Raw genomic sequence first — 9,076 nt, 5'->3', positions numbered from 1 at the left:
ATAATAGTGCTAATAATTTAGTATGAGAAATGACCCGTAAGAATGGTATATTTACCAATATAAGAAAATAACCAGGTAAAACGTGTATATTTATGAATCTGAGTAAACAACTCTGTAAAAGTAGTGTAATTGCGAATTTTAGAAAACAACCTCTTAGAAGGAGTAAATTTTTTAATATGAGAAAATAACCCTGTAAGAGGGGTATATTTATAAATATTAGAAAATAACCTTGTAATTGTGGTACATTTGTGAGTATGAGAAAACAACACCTTAAATGAGTTAATTTTATAATATAAGAAAACAACCTCATAAAAAGGGTATATTTATCGATATAAGAAAATAACCTCGTAAACGTGTATATTCATGAATTTGAGGAAACAACCCAATAATAGTGCTAATAATTTAGTATGAGAAAATGACACCATAAAAGTGGTATATTTATCAATATAATAAAATAACCCCATAAAATGTGTATATTTATGAATCTAAGAAAATAACCACGTAAAAGTAGTGTAATTGCGAGTCTGAGAAAGCAGCCTTGTAGAAGGGGAAAATTCTTTAATATGAGAAAACAACACCGTAATACGGGATTTTTATCAATCGAAGACAATAACCACGTAATCTTGATATATTTGTGAGTTTGAGAAAACAGCCCCTTAAATGGGTTAATTTTATAATATGAGAAAACAACCCCGTAAAAGGGGTATATTTGTAAACAAAAGAAATTAACCTCATAAAATATGTATATTTATGAATTTGGAAAACAACTGCATAATAATCCTAATAATTTAATATGAGAAAACGATCCCGTAAAACGTCTATATTTATGAATTTGAGAAAACAACCCCATAATAGTGCTAATAATTTAATATGAGAAAACAATCCCATAAAAGTGGTATATTTATCAATATAAGAAAATAACCTCGTAAAACGTGTATATCTATGAATTTGATAAAATAACTCCGTAGAAGTAGTGCAATTGCGAGTCTTAGAAAACAGCCTCGTAGATGCGGTAAATTTTTTAACATTAAGGAAACAACCCCTTAAGAGGGATACATTTATAAATATTACAAAACAGCCCCGTAATATGGGGATATTTATCAATCGGAGAAAATAACCCTGTAATTTTGGTATATTTGTGAGTATAAGAAAACAACCTCTTGAAATGGTTAATTTTATAACATGAGAAAACAACCCCGTAAAAGGGGTATATTTGTCCATATAAGAAACTAACCTCGTAAAGCGTGTATTCTTACGAATTTGAGAAAATAACCCTATAATAGTGCTAATAATTTAATATGAGAAAAGTACCCCGTAAAAGTGGTATATTTATCAATATAAGAAAATAACCCCGTCGAACGTGTATATTTATGAATATGAGAAAACAACCCCGTAAAAAATAGTGTAATTGCAAGTCTGAGAAAATAGCCTCGTAGAAACGGTAAATTTTTTAATATGAGAAAACAACCCTGTAAGAGGGGTATATTTATAAATATTAGAAAACAGCCCCGTAATACAGGGATACTTATCAATCAAAGAAAATAACGACGTAATTTTGGTGTATTTGTGAGCATGAGAAAACAACCCCTTAAATGGGTTAATTTTATAATATGAGAAAACAACCTCGTAAAGGGGTACATTTATAAGAAAATAATCTCGTAAAATGTGTATATTTACAAATTTGAGAAAACAAGACCTTAATAGTACTAATAATTTAGTATGAGAAATGACCCCATAAAAGTGGTATATTTACTAATATAAGAGAATAACCACGTAGAACGTGTATATTTATGAATCTGAGAAAACAACTCCGTAAATGTGTTGTAATTGTGAGTCTCGGAAAACAGCCTCGTAGAAGGGGTGAATTTTTTAATATGTGAAAACAACCCCATAAGAGGTATATTTATAAATATTAGAAAATAGCCCCGTAATTATGGTATATTTGTGAGTATGAGAAAACAATCCCTTAAATGGGTTAATTTTATAATATGAGAAAATAACCTCGTAAACGTGTATATTTATGAATTTGAGAAAACAACCCTATAATAGTGCTAATAAAAGTGATATATTTATTAATATAAGAAAATAACCCCATAAAATGTGAATATTTATGAATCTGAGAAAATAACCCCGTAAAAGTAGTGCAATTGTGAGTATGAGAAAACAGCCTCGTAGAAGGGGTAAATTTTTCAATATGAGAAAACAATCCCCGTAATATAGGGATTTTTATCAATCTAAGAAAATAACCCTGTGATCTTGATATATTTGTGAGTATGAAAAAATAACCCCTTAAATGGGTTAATTTTATAATATGAGAAAACAACCCCGTTAAAGGGGTATATCTCTAAACATAAGAAGGTAATCCCGTAAAACGTGTATATTTATGAATTTAAGAAAACAAACGCATAGTAGTGCTAATAATTTAATATGAGAAAACGGCCCCATAATAGTGCTAATAATTTAGTATGAGAAAATGACCCTGTAAAAGTGGTATATTTATTAATATAAGAAAATAACCCCGTAAAATGTGTGTATTTATGAATTTGAGAAAATAACACCGTAAAAGTAGTGTAATTGCGAGTCTGAGAAAACAGCCTCGTAGAAGGGGTAAATTTTATAATATGAGAAAATAACCCCGTAATATGGGGATTTTTATCAATCGGAGAAAATAACCTTGTAATCTTAATATATTTGTGAGTATGAGAAAACAACCCCTTAAATGGGTTAATTTTATAATATGAGAAATAACCCCGTTAAAGGGGTATATTTGTAAACATAAGAAAATAACCCCGTAAAACGTGTATATTTATGAATTTGAGAAAACAAACGAAAAATAATGCTAATAATTTAATATGAGAAAACGGCCCCATAATAGTGCTAATAATTTAGTATGAGAAAATAACCCCGTAAAAGTGGTGTATTTATCAATATAAGAAAATATCCCCATAAAATGTGTGTATTTATGAATCTGAGAAAATAACACCGTAAAAGTAGTGTAATTGCGAGTCTGAGAAAACAGTCTCATAGAAAGGGTAAATTTTATAATATGAGAAAACAACCCTGTAATACGGGGATTTTTATCAATCGGAGAAAATAACCTTATAATCTTGATATATTTGTGAGTATGAGAAAACAACCCCTTAAATGTGTTAATTTTATAATATGAGAAAACAACCCCATAATAGGGGTATATTTGTAAACATAAGAAAATAACCCCGTAAAACGTGTATATTTATGAATTTGAGAAAACTAACACATGTTAGTGCTAATAATTTAATACGAGAAAACAACCCCGTAAAAGTGGTATATTAATCAATATAAGAAAATAACCTTGCAAAACGTATATATCGATGAATATGAGAAAACAACTCCGTAAAAGTAGTGCAATTGCGAGTCTCGGAAAATAGCCTCGTAGAATCAGTAACATTTTTAATATGAGGAAATAACCCCGTAAGAGGGTTACATTTATAAATAATATAAAACAGCCCTATAAATGGGTTAATTTTATAATATTAGAAAACAACACCGTAAAAGTGGTATATTTGTCGATATAAGAAAATAATCCTGTAAAATGTATATATTTCTGAATTTGAGAAAACAACCCCATAATAGTCCTAATAATTTAATATGAGAAAAGGACCTCGTAAAAGTGGTATATTTCTCAATATGAGAAAATAACCTCGTAAAATGTGTATATCTATGAATATGACAAAACAACTCCGTAAGAGTAGTGTAATTGCGAGTCTTAGAAAACAGCCTCGTAGAAGGGGTAAATTTTTTACTATGATAAAACAACCCCGTAAGAGGGGTATATTTATAAATATTAGAACATAACCCCGTAATTGTGGTATATTTGTGAGTATGAGAAAACAAACCCTTAAATATGAGAAAACAACCCCGTAAAAAGAGTATATTTGTTAATATAAGAAAATAACTCGTAAAATGTGTATATTTATGAATTTAAGAAAACAACCCCAGAATAGTGCTAATAATTTAATATGAGAAAATAACCTCGTAAAAGTGGTATATTTATCAATATAAGAAAATAATCATGTAAGACGTGTATATTTATGAATCTTAGAAGATAACCCCGTAAAAGTAGTGTAATTGCGAATCTGAGAAAACAGCCTCGTAGAACGGGTAAACTTTTTGATATGAGAAAACAACCCTGCAATGCGGGGAATTTTATCAATCGGAGAAAATAACCCCGTAATCTTAATATATTTGTGAGTATGAGAAAACAACCCCTTAAATGGGTTAATTTTATAATATGAGAAAACAATCCCGTAGAAGGGGTATATTTGTAAACGTAAGAAAATAACCCCATAAAACGTGTATATTTATGAATTTGAAAAAACAACCGTATAATACTGCTAATAATTTAATATGAGAAAATGACCCCGTAAAAGTGGTATATTTATTAATATAAGAAAATAATCCCGTAAAACGTGTACATTTATGAATTTGAGAAGACAATCCCATAATAGTGCTAATAATTTAATATGAGAAAACGACCCCGTAAAAGTAGTATATTTCTCAATATGAGAAAATAATTCCGTAAAACTTGTATATCTATGAATTTGAGAAAACAACTCCGTAAAGGTACTTTAATTGCGAGTTTGAGAAAACAGCCTCGTAGAGTAGGTAATTTTTTTAATATGAGGAAACAACTCCGTAAGAGGGGTATATTTATAAATATTACAAAACAGCCCAGTAATACGGGGATATTTATCAATCAGAGAAAATAACTCCATAATTTTAGTATATTTGTGAGTATAAGAAAATAACCCCTTGCAAGGGTTAATTTTATAATATGAGAAAACAACCCTGTAAAAGGAGTATATTTGTCCATATAAGAAACTAATCTCTTAAAATGTGTATATTTATGAATTTGAAAAAATCCCATAATAGTGCTAATAATTTAATATCAGAAAACAACTCCGTAAAAGTGGTATATTTATCAATATAAAATAATAACCCCGTAGAACTTGTATATTTCTGAATCTGAGGAAACAACCCCGTAAAACTAGTATAATTGCGAGTTTGAGAAAACAGCCTCGTAGAAGGGGTAAATTTTTTAATATAAGGAAACAACCCCGTAAGAGGGGTATATTTATAAATATTACAAAACAGCCCCATAATACGGGGATATTTATCAATTGAAGAAAATGACCCCGTAATTTTGGTATATTTGTGAGCATGAGAAAACAACCCCTTAAAAAGGTTAATTTTATAATATGAGAAAACAACTCCGTAAAATGGGTATATTTGTCAATATAAGAAAATAATCTCGTAAAACGTGTATATTTTAGAATTTGAGAAAACAGCAATGTAATGGTGCTAATAATTTAGTATGAAAAATGACCTCGTAAAAGTGGTATATTTGTCAACATACGAAAATAACCCCATAAAACGTGTATATTTAAGAATCTTAGAAAACAACCCCATAAAAGTTGTGTAATTGCAAGTCTAAGAAAATAGCCTCGTAATAAGAGAAAACAACTCCGTAATACGGGGATATTTATGAATATGAGGAAATAACCACGTAAGTATGGTATATTTGTGAGTATGAGAAAACAACCCTTAAATGGGTTAATTTTATAAAATGAGAAAACAACCCCGTAAAATGGGTATATTGGTCGATATAAGAAAATAATCCCGTAAAACGTGTATATTTATAAATTTGAGAAACAAGTCCATAATAGTGCTAATAATTTAGTATGAGATAACGACCTCGTAAAAGTGGTATATTTACCAATATAAGAAAATAACCCCGTAAAATGTGTATATTTATGAATCTGAGAAAATAACCCCGTAAAAGCAGTATAATTGCGAGTCTGAGAAAATAGCCTCGTAGAAAGGGTAAATTTTTTAATATGAGAAAACAACCCCGTAATACAGGGATATTCATCAATCGGAGAAAATAGTCCCGTAATTTTAGTATATTTGTGAGTATGAGAAAACAACCCCTTAAATGGGTTAATTTTATAATATGAGAAAATAACGACCGTAAAAATGGTGTAATTGCGAGTCTAAGAAAACAACCTCGTAGAAAGGGTAGATTTTTCACTATGTGAAAACAACCCTGTAATACGGGGATATTTATGAATCTGAGAAAACAACCCCTTAAATAGGTTAATTTAAAATATGCGAAAATAACCCTATATAAGGGGTATATTTGTCAATATAAGAAAATAACCCCGTAAAACATGTATATTTTTAAAAATTTGAGAAAACAACCTCATAATAGTGCTAATAATTTAATATGAGAAAATGGGCCTGTAAAAGTGATATGTTGCTCAATATAAGAAAATAATCCCGTAAAAACGTGTATATTTATGAATTTGAGAAAATAAACCCATAATAGTGCTAATAATTTAATACGAGAAAACGACCCCATAAAAGTGGTATATTTATCAATATGAGAAAACAACCCCGTCAGAGGGGTATATTTATAAATATTAGAAAACAACCCCGTAATACGGGGATATTTATCAATCGGAGAAAATAACCCAGTAATTTTGGTATATTTGTGAGTATGAGAAAACAACCCCTTAAATGGATTAATTTTATAATATGAGAAAACAACCCACTAAAAGGGGTATATTTGTCAATATAAGAAAATAACCCCATAAAACGTGTATATTTATAAATTGAAGAAAACAACACCATAATAGTGCTAATAATATAGTATGAGAAAATGACTCATAAAAGTGGTATATTTATCAATATGAGAAAAGTAGTGTATACTTATGAATCTAAGAAAATAACCCCGCAAAAGTAGTGTAATTCTGAATCTAAGAAAACAGCCTCGTAGTACGGTTAAATTTTTTAATATGAGAAAATAGCCTTGTAGAAGGAGTAAATTTTATAAAATATGAAAACAACCCCGTAATACGGAGATTGTTATGAAACTGCAGAAATAACCCTGTAATTATGGTATATTTGTGAGTATGAGAAAACAACCCCTTAAATGGGTTAATTTTATAATATGAGAAAACAACCCCGTCAAAGGGGTATATTTCTCAATATAAGAAAATAACCCATAAAACGTGTATATTTATAAATATGAGAAAACAACCCCGTAAGAGTAGTGTAATTGCCAGTCTAAGAAAACCGCCTCGTAGAAGTGGTAAATTTTTTAATATTAGAAAACAACTCCATAATACGGGGATATTTATCAATCAGAGAATATAACTCCGTAATTTTGGTATATTTGTGAGAATGTGAAAACAACCCCTTAAATGGGTTAATTTTATAATATGAGAAAACAACCTTGTAGAAATGGTATATTTGTCAATATAGGAAAATAACCCCGTAAAACGTTTATCTTTATGAATTTGAGAAAACAACACCATAATAGTGCTAATAAATTAGTATGAGAAAATGACCTCGTAAAAGTGGTATATTTATCAATATAAGAAAATAACCCCGTAAAACTTGTATATTTATGAATTTGAGAAAGCAACCCCGTAAAAGTAGTATAATTGCGAGACTGAGAAAAGAGCCTCCTAGAAGGGGTAAATTTTTTACTATGAGAAAATAAACTCGTAATACGGGAATATTTATCAATCGAAGAAAATAACCCCGTAATTTTGGTATATTTGTGAGTATGAGAAAACAACTCTTTAAAGGGGTTAATTTTATAATATGAGAAAACAACCTCGTAAAAGGAGTATATTTGTCAATATAAGAAAATAACCCGTAAAATGTGTATATTTATGAATTTGAGAAAACAACCCCATAATAGTGCTAATAATTTAATATGAGAAAATGACCTCATAAAAGTGGTATATTTATCAATACAAAAAAATAACCCCGTAAAACGTGTATATTTATGAATTTGACAAAAAAATAACCCGTAAAAGTAGTGTAATTGTGAGTTTGAAAAAACAGTCTCGTAAAAGGGGTAAATTTTTTAATATGAGAAAACAACCCTGTCAGAGGGGTATATTTATAAATATTAGAAAACAACCCCGGAAAATAAGGATATGTATCAATCGGAGAAAAAAACCCCGTATTTTTGGTATATTTGTGAGTATGAGAAAACAAGCACTAAAAAGGGTTATATTTGTCAATATAAGAAAATAACTCCGTAAAACGTGTATATTTATGAATTTAAGAAAACAACACCACAATAGTGCTAATAATTTAGTATGAGAAAATGACCCCATAAAAGTGGTATATTTATCAATATAAGAAAATAATCCCGTAAAACATGTATACTTATGAATCTGAGAATATAACCCCGTGAAAGTAGTGTAATTGCGAGTCTAAGAAAATAGCCTCGCAGTACGGGATAAATTTTTTAATATGAGAAAAGAGCCTTGTAGAAGGGGTAAATTTTTTAATATGTGAAAACAACTCCGTAATACGGGGATATTTATAAAACTATGGAAATAACCTCGCAATTGCGGTATATTTGTGAGTATGAGAAAACAACCCCTTAAATTGGTTAATTTTATAATATGAGAAAACAACCCCGTAAAAGGGGTATATTTGTCAATATAAGAAAATAACCCCGTAAGACGTGTATATTTATAAATTTGAAAACTTGATGTGTGCTATTTGTGTTAGCTACAATCTAAGGCAGTATACCTATCGATGCAGTCTAGCACTAATGGTGAGTATCAAGGTCGTATTCCTTGGGAAACTGAAAGCCCAAAGTTACTCCTTTATTCTTTGTTATATTAACCTAAAATGAGTGATGAATAATTTCTAAACTAACTAATAGCTACAAGCTAAGTTCTAAGGGAGATGTAGGAGTAATTGATAACTAAAATAACCAAGGCAAAAAAGCAAACCCAAAGGGAACCTAAACTAGTTGACAATCAAACAAATGATAAAGGATTGATGAGTCTAATTATGCTACTCGTGGACGAATTCTTAACCGAATTCGGTTCTCTCTCGAGATGACCGAATTCCTAAACCTAATAACCTAAAGTTGGAATCTCTTCCTAACGATTGATTCTTAAATTAGCATTAAGCTTTAATCCGCCTCTATTAAGCTTTGTTAATTCTTAATTCGGCTAGTTAATTATCATTATCTCTAAGCGATTATTAACCAGTTCTTGCT

Source organism: Ricinus communis, chromosome 3 (genome assembly GCF_019578655.1).
Source record: "Ricinus communis isolate WT05 ecotype wild-type chromosome 3, ASM1957865v1, whole genome shotgun sequence".
In the NCBI taxonomy this organism is placed as follows: domain Eukaryota; kingdom Viridiplantae; phylum Streptophyta; class Magnoliopsida; order Malpighiales; family Euphorbiaceae; genus Ricinus; species Ricinus communis.
This window is presented reverse-complemented; position numbering follows the sequence as displayed.